General features: G+C 37.4%; 1 pseudogene; it reads right to left on the bottom strand.

The window, feature by feature from the left end:
- Nucleotides 1-7,646: 7,646 nt before the first annotated feature.
- LOC130716758 (uncharacterized) lies at nucleotides 7,647-14,025 on the bottom strand (annotated as a pseudogene).
- Nucleotides 14,026-14,761: the final 736 nt, after the last annotated feature.

Here is a 14,761-nt window from a genome sequence, read left to right as displayed (position 1 = left end):
GTACTCAAACTTTTCACCATCAAAGATTGGTGCTCTGAGTTGATTGTTGTTGTTGTTGTTGTTGTCAGCGGAAGTATTGGCTTGGGCCATTGTTTGTTTTTCACACAAGGTTTTGGATCACTGAACACTGTTAGGTGTTGAAATCAGAACCGGAGCTCTGATGCCAATTGAAGGTGCGAAAAACACTAGAAAGGGGGGTTTGAATAGAGTTTTTTTTATCTCGGGTATACTTTTTAGCTTTTTTCAAAACTCAAAGATAAAAACTAAGTGCTGAATAATAGGAAGTAAAGCACACGAGTATTTTATCCTGGTTCACTTGAGATAAAAGCTCAAGCTAATCCAGTCCACCTGTGAAGGTGATTTCTTCCTTCTTCTGATGAAGGCAATCCACTAAAATCAATGAGTGTTACAACTGCACTTTGCAACCTGCTAAGTGACTAACAGTACACTGATTTTCTCACTAGTATCCTCTTAAGAAGCTGATCTACCGATCCTCTTAAGACTAGCTAAATACTGAATCAGCCTTGATTCAGTCCTCTCAAGATCCGACCAACCTTGGTCTCTTGATGAACTTTACAATATGATGTAAAAGGTTTCGGGTTTACAATGAGTGCTTCTAACAAGCGAATAGTAAACTCAGATGTTTAAGAACAGTGAAGAAATAATGCTAAGAGAATGGTTCGTTTGTGTTGAATATTTTCAGCAAAGTTTCTTAGCCTCTTTCTTCTTTCTTCAGTCTTTATATACTCCAAGACTTGTGATGTAGCCGTTGCTAGGGTTTTATCCGTTGGAGTGGCAATTCTGTAATATCAGACTGCTAGGCTGTACAAGGTAGGTGGCGGACAGACTGAGACTTGTACGACGTTGTACTGTGATAGCGACCTGTCCTTTCACCAGTTGACTTGTGATGAGGGAGCTTCAGATGAACGTTGATGAAGCTTCTGATCATCGTCAGATTGAAGCTTGGATTCTTCTGACCATGCAACTTCTACTACTGAACGAGTTCCTCAGAACTTCTGATCGTCAGAGCTAGAATAGCTTGGGTCTTCAGAACCAACTTCTTGTAAGTCCTCAGAACTTGAGTCTTCTGCTTCTGGACCGTTCCACTGGAACATCTGGTCTTCAGAACTTCTGACTTGAGTTCTTCAGAACTTCTTGAGAGCTTCCATCTTCAGAGCTTCTGAAGTATTTGCCACTGTTCAGAACGAACATGATAGATTAAATAGCTCTCTTTTTAGTAACCCTTGGTTCTTCTTCTTCTGAACGAATAGGCTTGAGTCAGATTCAGAACCTATTTGTCACAACTCAAAAAGACAAACGTTAGGGTACCACAATTGTTCATCATCACAAACCTTAATTGTAATCATCAAAACATAGAGATGCAACCACTGATCAAACCTTGATCTTACAGTCTCTGCAAGATCTTGAATGAGAGAGGAGTGAGAATCAAGTCGCCTTTCAAGAGAGTCAAGTCTAGTAGGAGTAGGATTAGAGTGAACTGGAGCAGACGAAACAGCTTGATCAGAGGACGGTACGTCAGAGCCTGGTGGAGACAGAGGAGCTTGAGCAGAGGTTGAGGCAATATAAGTAGCAGGAATAGCCATAAGAGCTTGAGCCTTTAGAGCAGCAGCCTCAGCTTCTAACTTAGCAGCCTACTGAAGAGCAGCTTCACACCGTGCAGCTTCAATTCTAGTAGCTTCTTCTTGCTCTTTTTTTCTTCTTGCTTCTTCCATAGCATTCCAGAGCTTTTCCCTTAAGCGCATTTCATGGAGAGCTTCTCTTCATCTGTTTCTGGCTTCTAGTCTTTGTCTGGCAGCATAAATTATGACTTCTCTTTCCACAGTATAAAATTCCATCGTTGCATCAATCTTGTCATGCAGCCAGTGGCATAGACGTCCCCAATCCTCAACAACTATGTTGGGTTTCTCACTATGATCAGTGCGACCATATAGGTTGCGTACCCGAGTAGCTGCTTGATCACTGAACAAATTAATGCATTCACGTAGTGTTTTTGGTTCAGGATGGGTGTAGGGAATGATAGGAAGATTGATTTCAGGTGGAGGAGGATGATTGCAGCTCGTAGCTTCAGAGGTAGTTTGAGGAGAGGCAACTTCCAGAGTCATTAGATTAGAAGTCTTTGGGTCTGGAGTTGGGTTAGAGGTGCCAGCTTCTGTGTTTGGAAACTCAAAGTCTTCAGAGTTGACTGATGAGTAGTTGGAGAGGGACACCTTAGAAAGTTTTCTTTCCTTTGGAAGAGGAAAAGCCAAGTTCAGAGGGACCGCACTCAGAGGTTCTGGTTTGGGTCCTAGATAACGGTTTGGACTTGGAGCTCTAATGATGTTCTCAGGAACCTCTAAGATCCTATCACTGGCAGCTTGAAAGAATTTGCGACTAGACTCAGAGTTGTTGGATGGAGAGGAAGTAGCGTTATTGGTAACAAACGGTATGGAATGAGTGGGAGAAGGAGTTTCTTGCTCATAATGTTCAGAGTCTTTTTGTTCTTGAGCTTGTTGTTCAGAGGCTTTTTGATCAAAGGCTTGGTGAGGTTCAGAGGCTTGTGAGGGGTATGGAAGTAGAATGGGTGAAGTAGGTTCAGAGGGTTGAGGATTTTGGATTCTTTGCCAAAGGGGTTCATTTTCAATGGAAGATTGAATTAATGAAGTCTTTGGTGGTGGAGAGCAGGTAGTGGTGATTGTGGTTGTGGTGATTGGTTGGATGACAAAGGTCTGTTGGGTAGGAGGAGAAGGTAAGGCTAAGGTAGAAGTGGGGTTAGACACAGCCAAACATGCATCAGATTCATCATCGTCAGTAAGAATTATGAACTTACTTGAGTTCCTGACATAAGATCTTGTGACTCTGCAGTTCTTGGTGCTTGAGTAGTTTCCTGCTAGATAACCCTTGTAGCAATTCTGACCTTCTTCTTCTTCTTCTGAGGTGGTTGCTCATCATCATCACCATCCTCAGAGTCATCCTTTGCAACCGCAGTAGTATCCTCTTTCTTCCTCTTTGTCTTCTTTTTTTTAGGAGATTCATAATCAGGAGCTTCTGGAAGGGCTTTGAAGAACTCATCGACATCAATCTCAAAGCCAAGATTCCTCAAATCCTCGATGTAGTACAGGATAGCCTCTGGATCATCAGCCTTAGACCAGAGGGGATAGTCTTTGAGAGGAATTCTTCTTCCCTCAACCTCTTCTGTTGTGATGACCGAGTCAGCCTCAATCTTATTTTCTATCAGGAACATCCTCTTCATAGTTGTAGAGTTGAAGACGTCTCCAGCCAGAATGGAAAGGTCTTCAGTGCATCCTGTATTGATCAAGTCCTTGACCAAATTGCTTTCAACGAAGATGTAAGATAACAGCCTTCCATAAGGAATGTATCTGATGGTGTTCTTAGTCACAGCAGAAGTTGTTCTTGATCTCCTTATGCAATCTTTCAGATAAGTGAATAAGAAGTAAGGAAGACATATCTTCTTCCCAGTCTTGATGAAGTAAAGCATCACTTTATGATTAAAGTTGATGTAGTCTAGAGAGCTTCCAATGGGTCTGGGATTGAAGCAATTCAGAATGATCTTGTGCCAGATCCTTAAATCAGGATGAAGCTCTCTAGTCTTGTAGTCGGATTTCCCAGATTGCCAATTTGCATACAGCACCGAATTGATTTTGTCTTTCACTCTCTTCAATTTGGATTCATTGGCTTGAAATTTGTAACCCTTGATAGTGTCTGGACCCAGAAGCAGAGCAATTGATCTTTCAGTAATGATGATCTTCTTTCCCAGCACATAGGAAACCACTTGAAGATCGTCACATTCAGCATGTTTCTAGAATTCTTTCACCAGCTTGTCATAGATGGTCCAGTGAGCTTGTTGAAGTAACCTTCCCAGCCTTGAAACTTGACTGCAGAAAGAAGATCCAACCCATTTTGTGCAACATTCTTGAAATCAACTCGCAATTCGCAGAGAACTTGAAGATCTTCAGGAGAAAAATTGCAAGTGACTGCACACCCTCTTTCAGCAATCGGAGTGACTTTCTCTGACCCTTGAGTCTCAGCCTGAGTGGGTTCATTGGACCTTGATCGAAGACTTGGACCACTTTGACCAGTTGCAAGACCCACAACCATCTTTGGAAACATTTTACCATCTGCAGAATCAGCTTTCTCGGATCTTTCCATGGCGGATGAGGGTTTGGGTAGAAGGAGAGAATGAACAGGAGAGAGAGAGAGGAGAGAGTTTTTGAAGAAAAACTAAAGCTTTTGAAATAAGAGAGAGAAGTGGAGAACGTGTGTGCATAAGTGGGTTTAAAGGTAACCGTTGGCGGTTTGAAAGCCAAAAGTAAAATCAACGGCTAGAAATTAATGATATAAAGTTAAACAGTAAATACACATAGCACACGGCGGAGAATAAGTAGATCAACATCATTACAACAGATTATCCCAAGAGGCACAAGGAACGAGGCATCAGAAAATACTGACACACGTTTGCTGTCTTGTCTCAGAGTGGGTACCAATGGGTACTCAGCATCTGACAAAGTTACCTTCTGAACTAGACATCTTCTGATAAAGAAGCATCATAGTCAGAGGTTCTGATTCATCCTCATACTGGACAAAAGTCCATATTCAGATTTTTCAGTATGAAATTAAATCTATCCTCTGCTAAGGGCTTTGTAAAGAAGTACGCCCTTCTGAACATAATCTCTAATAAAATGATACTTTACCTCAATGTGCTTTGCCCTTGAATGTAAGATTGGATTCTTACTGGGTAAAATAGCAGCAGTATTGTCACAGTAAATTTGAATATTGCTCTCAAGGATTTGATAATCCTCTAGCTGATGTTTCATCCAGAGCATCTGAGTGCTGCAAATAGCTGCTGAGATGTGCTCTGCCTCTGCAGTGGATAATGTAATTGTAGACTGAAAGTGTAAAGCTTTTTACATCATCAATCAATCAGATTGTAAGGATTTATCACGTCAATTAATATTGAATTTAAATAAAGGAATATATTTTCTCACATCCTTAAAATCTGATTGATTGAAACTTTACAACGTCAGTGCAAAGAAATTAAATTTATTTGAAAAAAAATCACTTTTTTCCCAATTTCAAATTCTAATCTCATATTATACAAAATCCTTCCAAAATTTACTGCACATACTGAACACATCATAAACACTAACATTTGAAAAGAAATGAATGTTGGAGTAAAATCACTCACCCCATTAAGGTGTGTGAAAATAACATTTGACTCCATTCTTAATTAAAATACGTACACCAATAATAATCTCAAAATTACACTTAGCTCAATTCTTCTCTAAATTTCCACTCCACCACAACCCTTGAACACATTCCAAAAAATGCTAACAGAATATTCCTTTAAGTAAAATAAATTTAATGAAATAAAAATAATTTATAGATAAAATTGTCTTCTAACAAAATAATAAATATATTATCATATATAAATATTCTAACTATAAAATATCTTAAATTTAACTAGGTAAAATTTATTTATATTTATTATGGTAAATGTATAAGGTATATTAACATGCATTTATATAATATTACTACCGAACCAAAAAAACATTTCTATAATATTTTTTAAAATATTTTCAAATTAAATATATAAAAAATATCTTAGAATTAATTTTTTTATAAATAAAAAATGGTCGGACAACTTCCACATAGGAGCAGTCGTACAAAGTAGCACTTCACAATGCCATACGCCCCTACTCAAGTTTGATAATCCCTGGCCCGAACAAGTATGTGTGAGAACATACGTATCTGTTTGTACTATATATGTTAGCATCCCCATCATAAAAAATTATCACAATGTCCACGAATACAACTTATTTAAGTGCTCATACTAACCCAATAACTAATTAAGGTAAATCATATATGTTCATAACACATTTATTTTGTTAAAGTTTAATAACTTGTTGACAACTGTTAAACTTTAGTTTCTTACATTAGGTTTAATATAAAGTTTGACAGAATGAATCTTTGTTTTCATATAATAGTGTAAAAATTAATTTTGAAACCTGTAGGTTTAGGTTTTGAGAACGAAATAACTTTTTTTATATAATATAATTGTTTCCAAGATATTTATAAATATTTTTGTATATTTAATTTAATTTTTTTCTTTACTCACTTGTTTTTAGAACTTTTGAAATGTGATCTTAGAAATATTCGGACCATAATAAATATAAAGTTTAAATATTATTTTTATTTAGAGGTATATAAGTATAAATATTTAGAATAATTACAAAATTATATTTATTATCTGTTTGCGGATAATTTAATCTATTTATTAGTTATATTTAAATTAGAGAAAATTTTAGAGAAGAATTAAGTTAAGTGTAATTATGAGACTATTATTGGGGTGCAATATAGATTTTGGATAAAAATAGAGTTAAGTGCTGTAAAGGGCGTTTTTTGTATATGCTTTTTGGTAGGGTAATTTTTTGGTATTGTCTCACATGAGACAGTTTCAAAACAGTCCAAAATCAACAAATAAAGGCATGGCACGTGTTATTTCTATTTATTTGTTTTTTATTTTTAATAGTCACAAGATATTCAATCTTTGAACCCCAACATTTTACTAAACTAAATTTTAGTCCCAACTAATTTACATTATTATACTTTTTTCTCAAGATGTAATAAATTATAATTTCGACCGTGAAAAAACGTATTTTCATCGTGAACATCATCTTCTTCCTCAGTCTGCCGATGTACGCCCCGCAGAGTGCCACTCGCCGCAGACAGCTGCCGCTCGTCGTTCGCCGAAGATCACTGCTCACCGCATCCAAGACCTAATAATGACGGCGGCAACAAGTCGAGCGGCGCGTATGGCGAGAGGATCTGTAGGCGAAAGGCTAGCGTCACCGGCGGCGGTCTGCGGCAAGCGGCGATGGCGAGAGGTGGCGGCAAAAGATTTTAAGGATGAAGTTTCTTTTTTTTTAACGTGGTTGATTTGATTTTTACGGTTATTAAGTTTTTTTTTTTTGAACTAACGGTTACAAAGTCAAGATTTGTGATAGTTTTTGAAATACAACATAAAATATTGATTGCTAAAGATTTAAAATATAATTTGATAAATGTTATGGGTTAAATCATAATTTATGATATCTTGAGAAGAAAGTATAATAATGTAGATTAGTTGGGACTAAAATTTAGTTTAGTAAAATGTTGGTGTTAAAAGATTGAATATCTAGTTACTACTAAAAATAAAAAAATAGAATTAACACGTGTCATGCCTTTATTGGTTGCATTTGAGACTGTTTTGAAACTGTCTCAAATGAGACAATAGGCAAGAGGTCACCCTTTTTGGTTTGTTGCTGTACATCCTTCTTATTTTTTATTGTTACATTAATTTTATGTAAATATGAAAATTTCTACTAGAAAAGTTTCCCAAATGGAATTGTGGAAACCCACTTTCAATTCATACGTGAGATTCCAAGTCAAAGACCATAAGCTGCTGTCAAGTCAGATAAAAGTAATTTAAGGAAAGCAAAGATATCATAGTCATAGACTAGTACTTGAGTAATTCAATTAGAAAATCAAAGTACAAACAAGTCATAGACTCATAATTCCATCATAAAATGATCACAAAGCACAGACAAGGGAAATCAAAAGCAAACAAAACAAGCAAACTCAAAACATAGATTAGAGTAACAAGTAAAGCTTAAGATCTATGCAGTAGACTTATTCAGATGGGAATGCAGAACTTAGGAACTCCTCATCCTCACATGAAATCTGCAGATTCTTGGACTCCATCAGAAATTCAATTTCTTCTTTCTCAAATTTCAGCACAAAACCCAACTTGATGAGCTCACAGAGTTCAGGAATGTGTTCAAGATTCTCACGCAGAACACCCTCGGATACTGCTTCAGAGAAATAAGTAGCATATTTCAGTGAATTCCCAGAAAGCCCATTCATCTTGTGGGTGAAAAACTTGGAGCCTTGCCTTTCCCAGCGCACCATTCTGTTAGCTTTCTTGGTAATCACGTCACCTGAAGATAGTGACAAACTATAGCTCACCGTGATTGGTTCCAATGTCTCAAGGAAACTCAGGTTTAAAAGACCTTTAACAGCTTCATGTCTCTTTCCTGGTTCCATTTGTAGGCTAGAGCAAGCAAGAAAACCAAGAATAAGTGTAACAAGTCCCTTCACATTGAAAATAGTATTTGGATCAACCTGCTGGAGCTCAACCTCATTCAGAAATGATGATTCTTCTTTCTGCAGAGATTCAGAGATATTTCGAACACCGATTTTTCTGTAAATATCAAACAATTTACACCTCAATGATGGCGCCAGGTTCTGCTGAGGATACCAAGCGAAAACCGTTTCATCCTCGAAAATCTTCTTCAGGTGAAGGTTATCAGGAATAAAAACATCCTCTTTATCCAATAAAAATATTTCATTGTTGCCTGATGCTGCAGGAAGTTTCTTCAAGCTTTCAGAAAGCTTCTTCTCTGGATGTAAGCTCAAATGCTTCAAGATAAACATCCAGAACATGCTGCACTTGTCAAATGGCAACTGTTCCACAGAACTCTCCCAATCATTCCAAAGGGCGACATAATCGTCAAGTGAGGGCTTGTTTCTGACTTCGATGGCAAAGGAGAAGAAAGTAAGAATCTTCTTATCATATATGCCTTCAAGAACATGAAACTTAGAACCAAAAAGATTATCCGGGTCATGTATGATGCATTCTTCAGAATTGACCCACTTTCCACCTTTGATTCTATCTGGAATCCACACATTTTTGGCAGCTTTATCCTCAGGTTTCCAGCTCTGTTGGTTCAAGTACAGATATATCTTTACAATGGTTTCATAATCAGAGAGATAGTCCAGGTGACTAGCAACCAAGTTGCATCCTTTCTCTACTCCAACAATAACTCCTATTTCATTGAGTTCTTTGCTGTATGATGCAATTTTAGGTCCATAAAAATTCTCATCAATGAATGGACCATCACTTGGCTTCAGGTACAAATCCCATTTAGAACCAAACAGCAAACACTTATCAGGAGGAAGATAACCAGCATGAGTCTTTAACCAATTTCTGGACAATCTTTTTGTGAGATAATCTTCAATGACTAGCTTCTTCTCTTGCATTAGAAGTCGGATACACTCCAACAAAGAAAACACGCTTTCAGGAGTAATGGTGGAGGGGTCTGAGGGGAATTTCAGATATTTAGGCACAAATTGCAGACCACCTTTCAATTCAGTAACAACACCAAAACTCTTCAGCTCTTCCTTGTACTCATGTATTCCCATACCATAGCAATTGTCACTGTCATTAATGAAAGGGAGAAGAGTTATTGAAGAGATAGATTTCCACTCTGGACCATATAAAATGCACTGTCTTGGGTCCCTATAATCACCAAGCCTTGTATGCAACCACTTCTGCTGTCGTATAATGAGTGAGAAATCAGAAGGAAATTTGTATTCAGTTGCCATGAGCTTCTTGCAACAAGAGAGAAATGACTTGACATGCTGTGGGTTAAATAAATTTTTCGAAACCTTTTGTTTGAAAAGAGGAGCAAACTTATCAATAGCATCTTCAAAATCAACAACCACCCCTATTTACTTCAATTCATGTTTGTAAGTGAAAATCTTCTCACCATAGAACTTATGATCAATCACAGGAACATCATCAAAAACCTCAAAGATGCAGCCCCACACAGGGTCATACCAGAAACATTCACTTGGTTTTTTATAACCCAGGTTGGTCTTCAAGAAAATTGTTCCCTTCAGTGAATTCAAGAGTTTACTAGGAGCATGCAAGGACCTTACACATTGCATTATCAGGAGTACAGCATCAGCTGACAAATGAACCAGATTTGAAGGTGATCTTAAATGATCAACTACAACTTGGTAATTTTCAGTGAAGCCAGCTATCACACCCAACAACTTGAGTTCCTCTTTGAAATCATGTATTTCATCACCAAAATAAGACTGGTCAATGAAAGGGATATCACTAATTTGTGATGCCACTTCCCATTCAGAATCATACAATACAGATCCTACAGGAGACCTGAGACCATGAGAAGTCTTCAGCCAACTTCCCCCTCTCACTCTGTTGACAAATTTTTCTAGAGGAAGTAAACTTTTCCTGAGATACTGAATGAACTTGAGCATCAAAAGAACATGACTCTTACTTAAATTGAAAGAAGTTGCACGAGTCATTAGTTCCTTTCCAATGAATTCACATGCTTCGTCGTAACTGAACATTACCCCAACTGTTTTCAACTCGTCGTCATAACCTTTTAATCTTTCCCCATAGAAGCTCTCATCGATCAGTGGAAGGTCAACAAGAACGGAACCAGTTTGCAGAAGCTGTCCCAATGATGATGATGAGCGAATTAAGAACGACTTGGAAGGAGGCCTGAATCCATAGGCTGTAACTCTAAGCCAGCTCCCTTCTTTTATACATTTCAAGAACCTTTCTGGCAGCTGCACTCCTCTAGACTTCAGGTTTCGAATCCAATCCAAAAGCAAAAAGGCATTATATTCCTTTAGGGGCGTCTCTACGGCAGATAATCCAGCATTAGGAGGAGAAATGTAGGGTATGTCAGAAGCATCAGCATGCTTTTTTAGGAATTCAATCAGTTTCCCAGGGCCTGTATATTTACCTGCATAATGAGAAGAACGCAAGTACTCATTTCCCAGCTCAACATAGTTTTCGCTTCTCCATGGATTAGTGACAATCAAGTCTACCCATTTGCTCCCCTCTGAAGGTACAAGAACCCCTTTCCTGCATTCAGTCACAGATCCATCCTTATCCACAAGTGGCATAGAACCACATAGATCATCGACCTGCCGACTCGACAAGTAGTGTTTATTGAATGAGTGATACAAGAAATGAGCATATGCAATGGCACGCTTGCGGTTATTTTTAATAGAACTGCAAAGGCCATTTGCAAAAGTGTACAGTTTCAAAGTCTTAACATGAACTTGATTTTCTAGCAATTCCAACAAAGTCCGCTTCTGAGAAAATTGCAAGATAGCCTCCTGTGTGCTTTCTGGCATAAAAAACTTGTTGGATGAACATGCGAATTCCTTGTTCCAATCAATCAGCCACGAGCAAGGACATGACTCACTTGAATCTCTTGAATCTGCTAGGACTACTTGCTTTGAACCCTGTGTGCAATCATAAAAACTGAAATGGGACAGACTACCATCAGGACCAACATATTTAATCAAAGGAACTCTCGCCATCTTGGAGTCCTTAAACATTGTTAACCAGTTTTCAGTAACAAACAACAGAAGCTCCAGATAAACATCTTCTGACACTCCATCTACAAGATTAGAGCTCTGGATGCACTTTGCATACCAATCAACATTGACTGGTTTCACCTCTAAAAAATTGAGTACGCGGTCATACTCGCTTCTGTCAAAAGCAGAACTCAAGATTTTCCTCCCATCATGAGAAGACAGGTCAAGCAAGTACACTCGTTCCGATCGAGCCTTACTCAAAATATTCCAGAATTCAGGAAGTAACCTGCCAACTTCGCGAGGCTTGTAAAAGTGCTTCTGCTCAGTGTATGTCTCAATAGGAACAATGGCTTCTTCAAGAAGTTTTGCTTTGATTTTGTCTCTGACATGGTTTAACTTCTCATATGGAGAACTCTCAATAGGAAGGAATCTGAACATCTGAGTCAAACTGGAAACGGGAGCTTCATCTGAACCTATTACAAGTGTTTTAAATGCATCCATAAAAGCCGTTGGAATGCATTCAAGTATACCTTGGTTCCACTTATCATCCATGAGAATTGTTTCGCGTGACGAAGCAAGAACAAAATCTGCTTGAATTATGAAAGGGAAATTAGTGGCCATCTCTGTAGGAAGAAAGGCATACACTCCTGGTGAGCTCAATCCCCTGTGAAGCCTCTCCTGATTCGGGAAGGCTAGCGTTATAACCCATTCCTCCACGCCCGTTCTCCTTTCCACTACATTTTCCACCCTCACAGGAAACTTTTGCTTCCACATGTAGTAGCTGCATTCCTTTCCAGAATTAGAACTTTCCTCCGCGGAAAGATGAAGCGTGTAAGACTCAGCATTCATATTCTTCCTCGTCATGAAGTTAATCTCACTTGAAATAGAGACAGCAGCAACCGTATTCAGTTTAGGATTCTTATTGTGTTCCCTGACAGAGAGTTGTCTGATTTTGGAAAGGAATAATAGAACTTCTGGATGAATGCTGGAGAGTTGCTGCTTCACAGCATTGACTTTATCCGACTTCAGAGGCAACACGATGGTCGTGGTTGGAAGGGAATCTTTGCCATATATCTGTCTTATGTCTTGAAGTGTTGGCTTCTCCTCAACCCATTCAGGAACTACATAACCAAGACAGCAATGTGGACAAGGCTTCTCATTGAACCTTATCTGATATCCATTGCTAAATATGTAAGGCTGAGCAGTAACCAAAAATACACTCTTGAAACCAATTCCTGCAATTCAACCACAGAAAAGGTTCCATCAACATTTACATTCAACTCATTTAGAGTGACAATTTCTAAAGCAATGTTAAATTAGCTAAATTAGTCTTTGCTTTTTTGAAATTAAAGTTCATAACATTTTTGTAGTCACATCTAAATGACAGAGTGTACCTTTCTCGCCTATGTAACCACTGCTCCTACTGTCTTTCTTCGTGGACCGTCCAACACTGCAAACAGATTCGATGTTTCTTGGAGAGAAACCCTTCTCATTGTTAAAAATCAACAATGTGGCAGGAGCACCACTATCTGTAATGTCCTCCGAAGTTATTATGAATTCAAGGGCTGGACTCACTCCCTCAGGGTACTGGTTATCTTCAGCATTCTGTGGAAGTTGACAATATATATTTAGGATAGTGAATCAACAACTACCAACAAATATAATTGGATAATAAGATTGCTACATCATATATATTATAGACAGAGAGAATCAAACGATTCAAACCTTTATCCTGCTACTGAAACAACAAACATACTCAGCTTTTAACTATCAGGCACAAAAATGTGTTCCCTTACAAGGACTGGATCCTTGTGACATCATGATGTGAGCTTAAAAAATGTTTTTATCATGTGAAAACTTGGTTACTGTTTAGAGAATTTTACCCAAAGCTGAAATTATTTGGTTATGGTAGTAATATTTTATCCAAATAATTTGTTCTATTTGAGCATTGATCACTTATAGTAGGATAAGCGCTTAATCATACTTTTTTTCCAAAATGCTTGACCATCTACTCTCAACTTAATCAAGCATTGCATAAAAAACAAAAGGTAAAGAAAAACAAAAAACAGAATTGTCTAAATATTTCTAAAGCAACATATACACACCAAAAAACAAAACAAAAATTGTTGGCATGCATCATTACAAAATCAAAACAGGATAACACCCACACACACACATATATATATATGAAAAAGTTAAAAGAAATATGGTAAGAAGTGCTTACCTGAATAAGTTCCATGAGGAAATGCACATCTTTAGCATAAAGTTCAGCAGAGAGATTCTTGACAGCCTGGTGAAGATCCTCAGTTAAAGGGTTGGGTTTGCCGCCAATGGAGAATTTGTTGCTTCGTATCTCTTCAACATGTTCTTTTGGTGTAGCAGCCATTATCAAAATCACAGGATCAGAAGTAACTAGTACTAGTGAAGAAGCACATACACGTTAGAAAGAGGGAAGCAGAAGAAAAGTGAGTGTTGTTGCTACTTGCTTTACTTATTATTGGGAAGACAAAGAGAGAGACTCCTTTCCTTTCTTTCCTTCTTGGCGAAGTAAGTTGAAAAGACTTGGAAAATATATGGTCAATAATTATTGTTATTATTGTACGGTAAAGAGATCAGTTACTTTTCAAATTCCACAACAACAGTTTCGTTTCAGTTTCCTCCTCTACCTTCCGTCCTTCCAATAAGGAAAGAGTATTGTACTATTGTGCTTTCTTAATTGCGGATTGGAAACTGAATACAGCAGCATGTAAATTGGAGTTCAAATTTCAAAATACTAGTAATTTCAAATTTCTCCGTATCATGATATTTTACCTCCACCGTGCCCTCGGTGACTTTTGCTATTTAAAATCAAATTTTTGTTAAATATTATGTTTTTTTTTACTTTTTTTAATTGTGTATTAAATATATATGTTCTTTGTTTTAATTGTGTATTAATCTACCATAAATTTTCATTTTTTTTATATCGGAAAGAAAAAAATTATTTATATAAATATGAAAAGAATTTATATTTTTTTATTCAACTCGAAATCTTTTTTAAAATTCACTTGATTTTTAAATTTAAAAGTTTTGAAATAAAATATATGAGGAGTAAAACTTTTTCTAAATGAATAAAGATAGAATTGTTGTTTTTCAGAATGATAGAAGAAATATAATATTAAGGCTGTGATTTTTTTTTTAAATTCAATGGTTAAATCTATGATAGATTGACAATCAAGGTGCCCACTAGGGTGGACCATTAATATTTTGGTCCACCGGTGCTCCATAATTAATCACCATTAGATCTTAGCATCTTGGAATATTCTTTAATTGGATGGTCAAAATTTAATGGATAACAAAAGGGTAAAAATGTAAAGGTCAGACTCTTCTTCCCCAACCACCTTCATGTGTCACTGAATCACCAAGAACCAAGAACCAGAAACCACCACAACACAACCAATGTAATCCAACCACCGTGACCCTCAGCGCAACTATACCTAAACCGTGGCCCAAACCCCACCACCAAACCAGGTTCTTCGCCTCCATCAACCTTGTGATGTACCAAAGCCATGTGAATCAGATGCTA

The sequence above is a fragment of the Lotus japonicus genome, chromosome 5 (genome assembly GCF_012489685.1).
Source record: "Lotus japonicus ecotype B-129 chromosome 5, LjGifu_v1.2".
NCBI classification, from domain to species: domain Eukaryota; kingdom Viridiplantae; phylum Streptophyta; class Magnoliopsida; order Fabales; family Fabaceae; genus Lotus; species Lotus japonicus.
The sequence above is the reverse complement of the archived record's forward strand: the minus strand, read 5'-3'. Positions and strand labels throughout refer to the sequence as shown.